This window comes from Metopolophium dirhodum, chromosome 2, assembly GCF_019925205.1.
Source record: "Metopolophium dirhodum isolate CAU chromosome 2, ASM1992520v1, whole genome shotgun sequence".
Taxonomy (NCBI): Eukaryota; Metazoa; Arthropoda; class Insecta; order Hemiptera; family Aphididae; genus Metopolophium; species Metopolophium dirhodum.
Genome location: NC_083561.1, coordinates 25,148,481 through 25,164,815, shown reverse-complemented (window position 1 = coordinate 25,164,815; position 16,335 = coordinate 25,148,481). Strand labels below are relative to the sequence as shown.

The window sequence follows — 16,335 nt, the reverse complement described above, 5'->3', positions numbered from 1 at the left end:
TATTCGAGCGATAATTTTTCTTCTTTTTAAAACAAAAAGTAATTTGATTTTAAATTGAATTCGCTCAAATTTAATTAAACCCCATGTACGAATACGACGCAGCGGCGTCGGCGCCTGGGGTCGCAATCAGCTGATCGGCGGGTGGTGTTTTTTGAACGTAGGTACGCATATTAAAATTATAATATTTTTATATATTTTATACTTTAGGCGTACCTAAATCATTTTTCTTGTAATGTCTTCATCGCGATAAAAGTTGAAACGTTTTTATACGTCGCAAGTACGTCTTTGTACGTGGAGTATAATAACGACGATTGTAATTTATATGCCCCTGCACACTAATACGTATACATATACATATTATACAACTATAAGTCGTGGTGTTGCTGCGTGTACGTGGCAATATTATAATTAAAACTCTGCAATGTCGGTTACAGCATTACTGAAGGTGTATGTATATATACATTAACAAAAAAAAAAACGGATGAAAAGAAACGAGTCGTAAAACAACGCGTTTCGAAAAGGATTTATACCGCTGTTCGTACAGGGGACCAAAATGCAACGGAATGCGAGCCGTAAGTGGATAAGAACTTGTAGGGTAACACCATACCTATATATACTATATAGTATATACAATATATAATATCATATATTTCAGTTTACCATATACATAGGTATATAATATATAATATGTATACATAGCCCGTCGGAAAATGAAAAATATAAGAATAATACCATGTATCCCGTTGCCGCCACTGCAACCAGACAGTATAATATAAATTATTATGCGTTCTTAAGTAATACTTGGATGTACTAAAGTATTACTGTATATATATATCATATTGTATATACATATATATATACATATGGAGGTATATATGGATTTCCATTAGCTGCCTTCGAAATAACCGTCCGGTCTTTCGAGCCTGGCAAACCAGATGCTCTACATAAAGCTATAGCTAGTGTGCTCTTACATTTGCATATATTATGATAGTCATATATAGTATATTATACTCATATGTTTATTAGTGTTAAGCATTTTTTCCACCGAGAGATATTATACCTAACTTAGATTACGCCTAAACTACAGTACCTATATGGCTATGCTTATGTATACATATTAAGTCAGTGCGATTTTAAAAGAAAATAAATTATACAATACCTATATATATATATAGGTATTGTATAATTGTCTGATGCATCGATGTAGTTTTATGCCTACCATGTTATATATTATGTACCTATAAATCAATTTCTAGCATAAATCTCTCGTACATAATATACTGTTCCCATGCCTCGCACACACCTACATTATACACACACATTTGTTTAAAATACAGCAAAACCGCGCAACGTCGGCACGTCACATGACTTTATTTATATTATTATTATACCAATATATTATATTATATTATATTATCCGAATATCCGATGTTTCGTCGTCTTATAAGTACAATATAATAATATATATTATATTATATGGTTAAATACGTGCCTATTATATATTATATATACAACTAATACAAGTTTATACCCATATTATAATGAACAGTCTTGTCATCGTAAATTTTAAACAAGGGGTATTTAAAGCAAAAGTCTGGCGAAATCTTCCGAACACAGTATATAGGTACCTCTATAGCGCATATTTATACTTCGTATACTTGCACGATATGATATAGTTTATGTTAAATGCCTACCTAACTATGTATAGGTACACATGAACAATACGAACAATAAAGCGTTACCGTGGGTATACCTACATAGTATATTATATAATATATATATATAATAGTTGTACACGATTAGTATTTTCTGATGTTATACGCATATATTATGCTCACGTAGGCGTACATTAAATATGTAAAATATAATAATAATAATAATAATATATATTATGTCCATTGGTGCATACGCTGTACAATATTTTACAGCGCTGTATATTATATCTTATGCACAAAAATATTGCATTACAATGTAAGTACCTACATTATTTTCCTAAAATTTTAGAGGACGGACTAACAATGTTACATTTTTAACTCTTAATAATATAATATAATAGTTATAATTTTAACTATCGCTATTATATTATCTTTGTATAATATTAAATAGGTATAATATCAAATTGTTATTAATAAACAATTGAACCTATCTGTTTACGGAAACTTACTAGATCATAAGGATTATCGAATAAGTAGTTGAAATACATTTATACAAAATATTTGCTAAGTATAATTTTTCCTAATCTGTTAACTTTTTTGTCTTTATGTTTATTTGAAAATCGTATACGAATATTAAACAACTATACAATAAATAAAAGTATATAAGACACATTAAATGTCCTTTATTTAATGTCCAAATTGTATAATATTTGTTTCTATATAATACTAACATATTCGACGTTTATCGATTTTATAGTAAGTAGGTACATAACTAACACACACACAAAAATCCATTAAATTTGTAATATAATAGTAGTTTTCATTACACTGCTACACACGAGTGAAAATTACAATGTATAGTTCAAATTTCTAGGGCATACGTCATATCATTATAATGGCATAGCTGATATTATTCGAATAAACATAGTACCTAGGTGGTACCTACATATATACAACTATACCTAGGTATTGAGCGTAGCGTAACAATGAAAATTATTTCTACATCATAATATAAACCTATAATACTGCGGGATAAGCCACGTAGACGTAATAGGTATATAAGTTTTATATACGACTTACATTCTAATAATATACATTATACACCTGTGTAGCTCATAATGTATTGTAATAAAATCCATCTGTTTGCAGACAAAAGAAACGTGTATAATATACTAGCTACCGATTAAATATTGTATGAGGTATATGAAATATTAACGTAATAATATGCGATTTATTATTGCATCCATAGGCGCAATTTCAACTTTTGACTTGGGGGGGGGGGGGGGCTGAATATATTAAAGGCAAGCAAACTATTGCAATATAGCATTTTAAAATTGTATGTCCTAGGTTTTTGAGGGGGCTTAGCCCCCCCCCCCCAATTTGCGCATATGATTGCATCGAATTTCGTTCATAAACGATAGAAAATAACGTACCAACCTATAATTATACGAATTTACATATAAAATAAAAATGAAAAGCTATCCGTTGGTAATCGCATCAATCGAAAACGACTTGTCTGATTTGGTTCACATTTTTTGTTTAAATGTTGGTAATATTCCAAATGATGAGGATTTTAAGCAAAGAAAAATTAAAAAATGCAGGTAAAACTGAAAATCATTTTTTAAATGGAATTTTTCATTAAATTGTTTTTTCTTTATAAGTGAATGCCAGGTTCCATATAATATAATATTGTTATTATGATTAGATAATAAATACTAATTTATACTTAATATAATATTTCTATGTTTGGTCACTCATGTATTTTTAACCTACGTTGGTTTATTGGATGGTTAATAGACTTAAACTAATAGACCATATTAAATAAAAAGTTATACCTTGAGACTTAGAGGGTGTTTAATTTAAAAAAATATTTGTTTTATATATTGGTCCATACACTATAATTGTGTACAGTACGATGATGTTATGCGCTCAATATTGTATATTTTTTTTTATCATTTGAACGGTACTTACGAAAATTATAATTTATATTGTATACACATTCTAAAATAAATATAATACCAATTTGTAATAATAAACTTTTTATATTATATTATATTTGAATAGAGAACACATTATTATATGATGGCAGACCGATAAAATAGGTCACTTTTCTTCAGCAATGTCACATTTTAAGGGCACTCTATTTCATCAAAATATTTCAAATATTATATTATATTCAGGTAACGTCGAGAGTCTATGGCGGACTGCTACTTCAGCAGACGAGTACACCACCGAACATGCGAAAAGCGTGTATTTTACGCCCGAATATTAAATTACTTGCGTATAAGTATATATAGTTATGGTACTTATAATAATATATATATTGTACCATCACACTCAAACCACCCCACCCCCTTACGCAAAGCTCGTTTTTCGTACACCTATATATTTCTTCGTAAAGTATACAAATTATGCAAATACCTACCTACCTAATATAATATATTATGCATATGATGGGTATTATACGGCATCCGCCATTTTTTTCACTAACGTTTTTCGCCCGATTTTCTTTTTTGTTTGCGTTTTTTCTTTTACGACGGGATGTTATTATTTGTCGTTATTTAGCCGAAGAGTTTACGGCGCTATGCGGTGTCATATATATATATACGCACAAAAGTTTTCCCATTACGCTCGGGCGGCTTACGTGCCGCGAGTCCTATTGTTGTTATTGCCGCTATTATACAGGCACGAGACGCGTAAAGAGAGAGAGAGAGAGAGAGAGAGAGAGACGAAAAAAACTTAAAATATTATACGCGAAGGGCGAAGTTTGACCGTATAACAAACCGCGCTAGGCCGTTACTACACGAAAAGTTTTCGCATACTATGTCGCGTCTTTAAACCGCCCTCTTATTTATTTATTTATTTATTTTTTTTGACGACCACGTTATTTTGTATAATAATAGTATATATATAAAACAGCAGAAAAAAAAAATATAAAACGCGCGTGCGTTTACTGCACAGCGTTTACATCGTATAATATATAATTATATCTCCCTCGGCGCCCGCTGTGCGGTTATGGCGCATTATTTTACTTTGTATAATAATATGTACCTGTTGTTGTTGTGTGAAACTCGAATACACAATATTATATTAATATGCACATAAACCGGCAAATGAATAATTACTACGCCGCGCAGTACGATGCTTATATAGTACATAAATCGTAGTCCTATAATGTTGTCCACGAGAAAAATTATGATGAATTTTCTGGTCGGTTCAAGAAGTTATATTATTATCTGAAACTTATGTAGGTATATAATACTATTATATTTTTGAAATCAAAACGTTCTAGACTTCAGGTATAGTTCTATATATTAAAAAGTAAATCGCGTATAATCTGGTTTTTTTTTTCAATAATATCTTTTTAGCTCTGCGATATCACCCGCAGTGTACTTCTTGTATATTAGCTCTGAATAATTTGTAAGAATAAACTATTATAGACTATCCATGTTGTCTCTCATATTTAATTATTATTTATTAATGAAATAATAATGTATCGGTTCCTGTACTATATAAAACGATGACGTCGTCAACAGAATTTCGTCATCGCGGACATCCGGCATTACATATTGTATACCTACAAGCATATTTTATATTTACGACGAAAATACTATATTATATCTATATACTCAGCTTCTATATAGAAACAATGATAATCTTCGTCATTTAAAGACATTTTGTTATTGACATGTTAGATAATAATAATAATAATAATAATTATTATTATTATGTAATATATACACGATACAGTGGTCGAAGTGTAAGTAAGGAATCCAGTTAATTCCTACATTTGTTATAGGTATATACGCAGTTTTTGTAAGTTGTATACAGTAAAGTTAAAATTCTGTTATCGGTATATTATACTATATTGTCAGTGATTATACAAATATACCTATTCAATTATTGTATATATTATGAAATCATAATATATTTAATGATTAAGAGGCGTTTTTTATATATAAAAAAAATCAACTAAGCTCTTAATGCAATTATAATATTAATAATATTAATAATACAATTAATACCTAAAAGCTAAAATATATGAAAATAGTCCAAGAGAAAAGTATAGATAATTTCAAACCAAATAAATGGGGGATGTAAAATAACCATAGAATAAATAAAGGTATTAATTACATTTTATTGTTAGGTAGCTATTTCTGTTACACGCCCTGTATAAATAATAGCTATATCTGGTTTTAATTTATCACATTGCATTTAACATAGTTTTTGTTAGAGATAATTTGCTGTATTTAGTATTATTATTTTATAAGATGAATTATTAAAAACTCAAAGAATAGATATGTACATAAAATATAAACATTTACATATTTATGTACCTATCTACGTATATACTATAAATATATAATTACTATTATAACTTAATAAAGACTTTTATTGCGTAATATAATGCATATATATCTACCTCCTATCCATATGTATTTGTATAAATATATAAATATATAATGATGGTACCAACACTAAAAAAATATTTCTGGAGGGGATGAAGTGTATTTGTATGTAAAATTACCTCTGAGCTGAATGTGTATAGTGTTATTGAAACAACAACTGTTTCATGTTGTTGTTGATATGTAAAGGTATAACCTTGTATACCTTGTATGGTACCTATATATCTGTTGCAGCGTATTACACATAAATAGGTATACAAGTATACACTTATTATCTATTAGTATCTATAATATTTTTAAAAAAAAATACTAATTTGATATTAAATTGAAAATCGAAAAAATTACTAATTGGTTAGAATTTCGAACAAATATTATAGATATACGATACTTACGGTATATTCAGGTAATATTTATTTAGTATAATAATATTATATAGGTACCTATATAACTCTATACCGTTGGTATATATAATTGCTTAAATTTGTGTTCGTATTGGTTAGGTATACCTAGTTATTTTACGAATATGCAATAAAAAAAAAAACACCAGTATAAATTATTTATTACTTATATAAATGAATAAACGTCTGATTAACGTGTATACGTATGGCGTATATGTATAAAGTCATAAAAAGAAAACGGGAACATAAATATATACATAGTTACAGCCGTATACGGCCTACGAGAATTTAAATGTTTTTTTTTATACTGCGGCGTATAAACCCAACTATACATATTATGTTACATCCCTCATCATTATTCGATAATCTTTGAAATAAAATAGATATATTATAGAATATATTTATATGGTTTGAAAATATGTCCATTATTTTAAATATATATATATTAGCCATTAGCTTGTGTACCTATATATATTAATGCGAGCACTGTGTAGGTATTATTGGTACCTACCTATTAAACGTATAATAATATATTATGCCTTCGATTTAATATTTTATCTGGTAGGTAATTATATATCGACTTAGTTAAATAAATCATAAACCTAATTTATAAAGTTCCACTCCAGCGTATGTTATTTTATATATATAGTTAACATCAGGCGTTATACATTTTTACAACCTCCGAATTTTTACGACGCTCAAATACTATAACCATTTCCAAAACCATTATCTTATATAGGCACTAATGTAGTAAGTACGATACTGTGATATAACTATATATACATATATTATAGGTAAGAAAAACCTTATTTATAATATTTATAAGACATATATTGATATTTCCCTATATTATATGTATTACCAATATATTATTTCGCATGTATATACCTATCTATATATTATATATATAACTATCCTATTGGTGCCTACTCATATATAGGTACCAGGTAACCTATACATGTATGGAAAAATTATAATTTTAAAATTATTATATTTATAGTCTGTGTCGTGCAATGTCGTACCCATTGGTATTAATGGCAACATCGTTACCAACATGTTAATTAGCTTAAATATATTATGCATGTGGTATCTTTGATGGATTTGGTTATGTATAGATAAGTAGGAATCTATAGATTATAGAACAGTATAGGTAATCTCTCTATACATATAAAATCAAAATACTTAGTCACTGATCGCTGTAACTCAATAACTACGCAGCGTACAAACTTGGAATTTGGAATAGAGGTTCATCTCATATTTTCGCCGGGCAATAAGAAAGGATTTGCCAAAATTCACATTTTAAAGATGTGTTCAAACAGGGACATTGAAAATTTGATTTTTATTTATTAATAGTTCTCATTGGTTACAGTCAACAGTAGAAATTATTTGTGTTTATTTATTATCGGTTGCTATTGGTTTTTTGGGTAGATCAAGTACAAGCTTGCATCAAATCGAATTATTGAAAATTGCCTACTAAGGTGATTGGTGAAAGAGTTGCCCTTTGTCCGTGATCCGACGTAGTCGGATTGCCTACCAGGGTTGCTGAGTTTCACTTACTGCAGACTGCAGCATGTTACACCCAAAAGTAGTTGAACAATCATAGTTTTTTTAAGATTTGCGTTTTTTTACGGGTAATGACTTGCTATAAAAATGAATTTACCATTAATACCACTAGAAACATTTCAATACGTATTCATTAACCGTTTTTTATATTCACTTGCCGATCACATTAAACGATAAAATTTAAATAAAAATTATACATAATATTATCATCGTCCAAAAACAAAATAAACAACCAATCACGAGCGAAGCTGTGACTGGTCGGCTAGTAGTATATATTATTGTTATAATACATTATAGTCAAATCGTAATAATTCGAAGTTGAATATTCGCTTCGACATAATATGTATTGTTCAAGATACCTAACTTGAATTTACCTAACCTCAAGAGGGGAATAAATAATAAAAAACAAGTTTTAAAGTTTTTCGACTGTACCTATTTACCAATATAATTATATGCAATTTGCCATTGCATATATCGTGGCGCACCTATATGTATTATATACCTACGACTGAGTAAATATTTCAGAAATAGATAATTTATTTATTACTATTTATTTAATAATATTCAGTGTAGTTTTTGTTATATAATACATAGGATCATGTGCTAGGAGTAAATTTCCATTTTTGTTTTTCGGAAAAAATTGCTAATTCGTCGTCAGCGAAGCGAGCGACCGCGGCCGCAGTTCCGTGGAAATATTAATAATAATAATAATAATAATAATAATAATAATAATAATAAAAATAATAATAATAATAATAATAGTAATAATAATAACAAATGCTGCCGCGGCGCGCGCGCGACCACCGCGGGAGCGTCGACGTCATTGGCCGGCGGCCATCTTGGACCGCGGGCGCCCGGTTCGGGCGGCAGCCAGCCGGCCGCGGACGCGCCCGTTTTCGACGATAATAATAATATCTTCATTAGAACGACCCCGGCCACCGGCAGGCAGTCCGACGAGTACGGCGACCGCACAACCCTATGAATAAAACAAATCGCCCGCGCACGCATCGTTTTCGAATTTCAAACCGCGCTATTTCCGGGGTCCCGTGGATTCATCAAAATTCTAAATCATATTGCCAACGCGGCACATTCGACTCCGTTCGCCGCAGCTCGTACCTACGCACCGAGTACAATGATTCACATCACATTATAACATTAACATTATACGCCAGCACTCGGTACCATAATAATATACCGGTGGTTACCGGTAGTTACCGGGTATAATATATCGTACGATACGGCTAATATCTAACGTCCGAAAAGCTTTTTTGCTCTCGCGGCGGTGCTATAAGCACACAGCAAGCACGCAACACACACACACACACACACACACCCACACACACGGATATATTTATGCAGATACTTAGAGCGAATACATACATATATTATATACCTACAAGTGCACACACATATTATACCGGATACCGGGTCACGTACGGTCGTAGTTTCGTCGCTCGGCACGCGTAGGTATTACGCGCACGTGATCGCCGCGAGTTCTCCAACCCGCACCGGCGGTTATGCGCGGAATACGCCCGGTATAGGCGTATAAATTATTCGTTAAGGTATAAACCTTATACCTGAACCTAAACACTACCCGTAGTGTCACACTGCATATAGACCGCTGCAGTTACCTACTGCAACATTGTTCATCCGCTGTAATTTTATACAAACCAACCTACACACCGCTCGTCATTATGTCGTCATCACGTAAGTCTTTATCTTGTTTTGTTATAATTATTATTAATACCTATATTATTAGGGTAAGTTGGGTCTATTTATGATTATACCTATAATTATGGCCGGTTTAATATGTATTAACACCTGTAACAATCACATATATTTATAGGTATATAAGTAGGTATCTATATTTAGATTTATATATACATATTTATGTGTTGGTTTACCTTCATGTAAATTTTACATTGTTATTTTGCAAAACTCGTACATACAATATCTTATAAGTTATAAGTATTACTCAGTTTTTCACAGTTTTTCTGTGTGGTTAAATGATAAGTATATATATATAAGGTCAATGAGTGTAAGATAATTAAATGTGAGGTTATCATTACAATTACAAACTAATGTGACTTGAGAATATCATAAGTGGTAGGTATATAATAAAATAACTATAACTAATGTATTAATGTAGTACCTAATGTTAATATATCATAAAAAAAGAAACAACAAACAATTTCCATGCATTTTTTGACAATTTTAACCTATCAATAATATTGTTGTTTTATATATAATGCCTATCTAAAATAGTCTTTATCGTAAAAGTGAAAAGTGAAAAGTTCAATTTTCCTGAAAACGTGTTAGAAATTATGATATACCCTCTTTATATAAAAATAAAATGCATATTAGCCGTTAGGTATATTATGTATATTATACTTAATTATAGATATACCTATTATAGGAAATATAATATATGAAGTAGGTATCTATAAATTATATCGTAACGAATCCCTATAAATTGTATTACATATTTATTGTATTTACCTACCATACTATAATATCTAGGCCAATATGTCAATATGGCAATCTAGCGAAAGTAATAATGATATAGTGAAGTAAAAATAGCGTTAGTGCCTAATAAGTAAATAGTAAAAAGAATGAAATCCGATTTAAAAAAGTACCTATAATTTCCATATAAAAAATATAGTTAATTATATAATATTATAATACCGAAAAATAATATAATATTTATTATTACTAGAGTCATAGTTATTAATATTAATATTTTAATCATTTTTCAAAAATGAAACAATATTTTTTTTGGTATGTATTATAATGGAGTATATATACCTACTATTATTGCTATAACTTTTGCCATATTTATCCATAAAATATTATTTTTAAATGCGTTCAAAACATTTTTCAAAAAAATAAAATTATTTTAGTAGGTAGTAATTATTATACAATGTTCTTAATTTTATAGCACGAAAAATTACTAAATGATAATAAATATTAAATTGATATTCTAATAATTGATAACAACATGATGAAGTTTATAAAATGGGCTGAGTTGTGAAGAACTATAGGTACACTGTACACATCGATGTCTTTATTATCTATGATGGTACTTGGTAATATAGTAAAAACAAATATATACTGTTGTAAAAAGGTAGTGATACAGTTTGTTTGAAGTCGAAAGGGTCGGGGCCCACTAAGTGTATGGTATCCCGGAGTCCAATTGATCCAGGGCTTGTAGGTCTATCTTACATATTATTATAATGTCGGTTAATCACACATCACTTCTATTATTATTTATACTTATATACCTATCTGCACTCCAATATTGCAGGTTAACGATTTTCTAATAAATTGTGTAAGTAGGTTTACCTAATATTTTCATCGATGTATTTCACCTTTTTCATTTATCCTCTGTAAATTATATATAATTTAGATTTCGCTAGTATTACCTTTTTTTTTAAGTATTACGTTTGATTTGTGCTAAACAAGTTACACATTTTTCCAAAATTTAAAATATTACATTTTTGTTTTGTCGCAGTATTCTAAAATATGAATTTATATTTTATAACTAGGTAAAACAAAAACATATATATAATAAATACACAATAATAAATGTGTCTAACAAGGAATATTATATATTTATTTAGAACATAGGTACCTGGTACCTACTACCTAACCTATAAATACTATAATTTATTGACTATAATACGAGTATATAATACCTACTTGGAATTTATTATATCAAGTATAATATTTTTAGAGTACCTACCTATTTATATACCAGGTTAGGTTAGGTACCCAATAAACTAATTCTTAGAATTTATTTATTAAGACTCCAATTAGTGAGTTATAGCTTTTTTTTAATAATTACGTAGGTTACCTATACTATATTACTAATTAAAACAATATTCTAATAATTTTGAATTAATGTAAGACAATTAAATTTAAAAATAATATAATTTTGTCAAATTCTAGTAAATACAAACAAATTATTTAATAAATATGTAGGTGCCTACCTAATACAATAATATAATATGGTTAGGTTTGCGTTTTTAAAATTAATATATTTTAAAATTATTTGAATTTTTAAGTCATCATTATAAGTAAAAAATTATAATTTTTAAGTTTTTACTATTTTGAAAGACAACACAAATTGTAATTTCATATCCCGAAGCAGAGGCGTCATACTTAAATATATATTAATTTAATTTTTAATTTGTGTTAAAATGAACTTGAAATGTCTACGATATCTTATTTGATTATTAGTATCTAACTTAGACAGATATTAATATTTTATAAAAAAAAAAATAGTGTATATGAATTATAATGATTATTATATAATATGTGAATGTCTACTACATTTTATCTATATAATAATTTTTAATTTTAATTAAATACAAACTATACAATGGGTTATACCGGGCTGGTATGGGGTATATAAATATATAGGTACCTAATATACCCATACCTAGTATTCGACTGAATACATCTATAATCTATTAAAAACGGTTGGGTTATCATCAAAATTCAATATTTTTATATAAATACAAATTTAACCTGCTTACAAAAAAAAAAGAAAATCTGATTTTGGTACTCACCTATAGGAGCAGAATTTCCGTCACACGAACGACGCACTTACGACAGCAGCGAACTGACTAGCGTGATCGTCGCGTATCCGACACAATATATTATATTATAAGATTATATTGTGATCGCGCGAATTGGTTTTAGGTATACATAAATATATAGATACATATAGTTATACGACATAGGTCCTTTTACGCGTGACAAGAGAATATACTTTATACCTTTTTTTTTTTCATTTCTACATACCACTTTTACATTGTCCGTTTTCAAGGTCTGACGCAAGGACGAGTATTTTTGTCACGGCACGAGCACCCCGGTCGTCGCGGGGGTCCTTTGGATGTTATACGCATAAGCGCACGTGTACTGAACAATTTATATTATTTTATACATATATATATTGCAGCCACGCACTATATAAATAGGTACACGGAAGCACATAGCTATAGCAGGGCTTCCTTAAACACTCTCCGTTGGAGGTCATATTATCATATTATTATACTTGTATATATATTTAATGGTGTGTGTGTGTGTGTGTATGTGTGTGTGTGTGTGTGTGTGTGTGTACGCGTCCCACACCCCTTAAGGATCGTCCTTTATGGAGGCCATTTGTATAACACTGGCGGCCATAAAAACTGTGCTCACGCACGCCGGTGCTGTATACCATGGGCGATCCTGCAGGATAGTCGTCTATATAGTTCACCACTCGCGTATATCAATCTGTCTGCTTCCGACGGCAGTGGTAAGGAGAAAAAAAAAATTAATTCCTACAGACGACAAACGCGCGTATAGTGTTATTTACATAAAATACATAATATTTTATATATACAAATAATATTCGAGTGCATCGCTGCGGAAGTATATACACTATACAGATTATATATTATACAAATAGATACTTATATATATATTTAAGTATAATTTTACATACTTCTACAGTATATATACGTACAGAAATCGTTATAATATCCATAAGATATTAAGATATTTCCGGTGAATAATAGGGAGCTTTAGGTATACTATTCGTATTCTTCCGATAAATAGGCATTTAATCTTTATAAACTTTTAAAAAAATATCACTAATTCATCAGATATTTCACGAAGATACCTCTCATGACCAATATCATCGTTATCGAATTTAAAAATTATAGGACCCCATAATAGGTCAAGTTATTATATTTTATAGATACATATTTACAATAAATATCATTATTATTTGTACGTCTTGATTGTCTCTTTTTTCACATTTCAAACAGGACAAATTAGTGTGTACAAAATTATTTTCAATAGAAGAATAACGGTTGGCGTAAACATGTATTTTGGTCGGGGTTTCATCTAAAATTCGTTTTTACAGATAATATTTACTTATGAATAAATAAGAATAGTTTTAAACTTTGTGTTTATTCTGGATATTTCTATCTATAGTACTTATAGCTATAATAACTATTAGATATTTATAAAACTTAACACTATTATGTTTATATTATACAATAATGTATTAACTATATACCTATATTAATATTATTAAAAATATCATAATAGAATCGTTTATAAATATGTAACCTATAAATATACTTTGTACAAAATATAAAAAAAAATGTATTGAGCATAAAATAAAAATAGTTGATTAAAAGTAGTCATTGTTGTATAATTGTATAGTTTGTAATCTGTTGTATACCTATTACCTACGTGCAGTATCTAAAGACATTTATAGGTATATAAAAAAAAGCGTGCTAATTAAATTTCAAAAACAATACCATACGTATTTTTACTCGCGTGTGTATGAAAAAATATAAAACCTATAAAATAATTTGTCACTTTCGAAATGATCTTCACGATAGTAGTATATACTATCCAGGATACAATTATACACAAAATAACGCTGGCCGATATTATTGTTGTACCAGCTAGCCAAACCGATATAATATATATGTATATTACACATTAACGTGTGCCTAAGTACTTTATTGAATATAAAACTCAAAATAATAAACATTTTTAATGTGTTTCTAAGTGTTTAATAAAAAAAATAAAAAAAACACTGGGTTATTTACTATCATATTGTTTGTATAAAAATATTAATAATAATACTATTACCGTTTAAAATCCATTGAATCAACCCGTTAACGAACCGTTTAAGAGATTTTTCTTTTACTATTTATTAGTATTTGTTTAGGTACTATTAATTATTAGTAATAAATAGACTAATGGGTAATAACTGCAGTAGGTACATCGTTTAATATTTATTATACCATTTCAAATACGCAATAAAACACGTAATATTTTTTAGTGTTCTTGTTTTGTAATATGTTTATGTATATATATATTATATAGCTGGTGGTTAAACTTAATTATCATTATAGTCCGTTCATAATATATAAATACTATTTTCGCACGGCCTTATCGAAAAAAGTGTGAAATATTTTGTAGCACAAAAAATGATTAGTTTTTGTATGACCATCGCATAAAAAATATATAATTCGACACCGCTTAAATATGTATACATACAGTTAAGTACCTACGTAAAAATACGCGTTTGTAACCTATAAACGAATATTATACTGCGTTAATACAATATATTTTACAATAAAAAAAACGAAATAAATTCGATATTTAGATATTTTTGAGCATTTTCCGCATGTATAGCATGTATAAAAACGGTATGTACCTACTTGTACGAAATATACACGTTATAAAAGGTTGAGTTAATTGGAGATTTCGAGGGAACAATATAATGTGAATAAATCATTTTATTTCGTGAAGTGCGATGGTCTTAATTAAAAAAGTTATATATTAGATAATAATAATATATTGTTTGGAAAATAGATATAAACCACTAGCATAATAGTATACAACCATTAGTTACCAATTTAATGTTCCATTACTCGTATGAATATAAATGGTTGCAGCAATCAAGGTGATCTAATTTTATTAAATACATTTATAAATCTATACATTATCATTATTTATTATTCAATATTTAATTTACTACTGTTCTGGTCGAGCGAATATATGGGCATAATATAATTCCTCATGTGCATACCTATAATATTATTACTGTTTAATAATTTGAATTTATTTATGCACAATGCGTCACTTTGAACTTTTAAGTCTTACATTTTTTATATTTAAATTTAACGCGTTCACCGTGACACCACCGTGTATAGTTATACATTTCTCTAAGGAAACCTTGTTTTTTTTATTATTATTCTCTACATTGCAGCGGTCCCAAGGAAATACGTCACGTAGTGATTAAATATCAGTTTTATATTCCATTCTTCTCGTCGGTAACGATTATCCATCAAAGGCAATAGCTTGATTTTATATTATGTATAATACATTAAACTATGCATTATCATAACAGCTACAATTATTGTATACTGACTAACTAAATGTACCTACGCCTACAACCTGTATATTATAATCAATTACCTATTATAGTATAAAATGTTATATTATCATCGCATATATTTATAATATCTCATCCAATATAATATATAATATATAGGTAATAGGAAGTTATGTATTATTGTAGTTGTTGTATATAAGTGGTACAACGTCATATTATTAAATAGCCTTGTAAATTTCACTATTCTGCAACTACTGTTATTTTCGGGGTCAGAGCTAATTGGTCATAATATAGATACATTAAGTGATACCTATAGGTGGGAGTTTGTAATTTGCACCAAATTAAAGATATATAATTTGCACCATTGCAGATAGTCGAAAGTAGTGTTTGTAATTTGTACCAAAATA

General features: G+C 28.9%; 1 protein-coding gene across 2 annotated transcripts in view; it reads left to right on the top strand.

Moving 5' to 3' along the window:
• Window positions 1-16,335, top strand: part of LOC132938656 (homeotic protein ultrabithorax-like) — a 125,775-nt gene that overhangs the window by 29,923 nt on the left and 79,517 nt on the right. Inside the window, exon 1 of one of the 2 annotated variants that reach the window (XM_061005611.1) lies at window positions 8,963-9,729. The exons of the other annotated variant lie outside the window; for it this stretch is intronic. The gene's annotated coding sequence lies outside the window, so the exon portion shown is untranslated. Of the gene's footprint in view, window positions 1-8,962; window positions 9,730-16,335 lie in introns of those variants that run through there. 2 annotated transcript variants of the gene reach the window in all.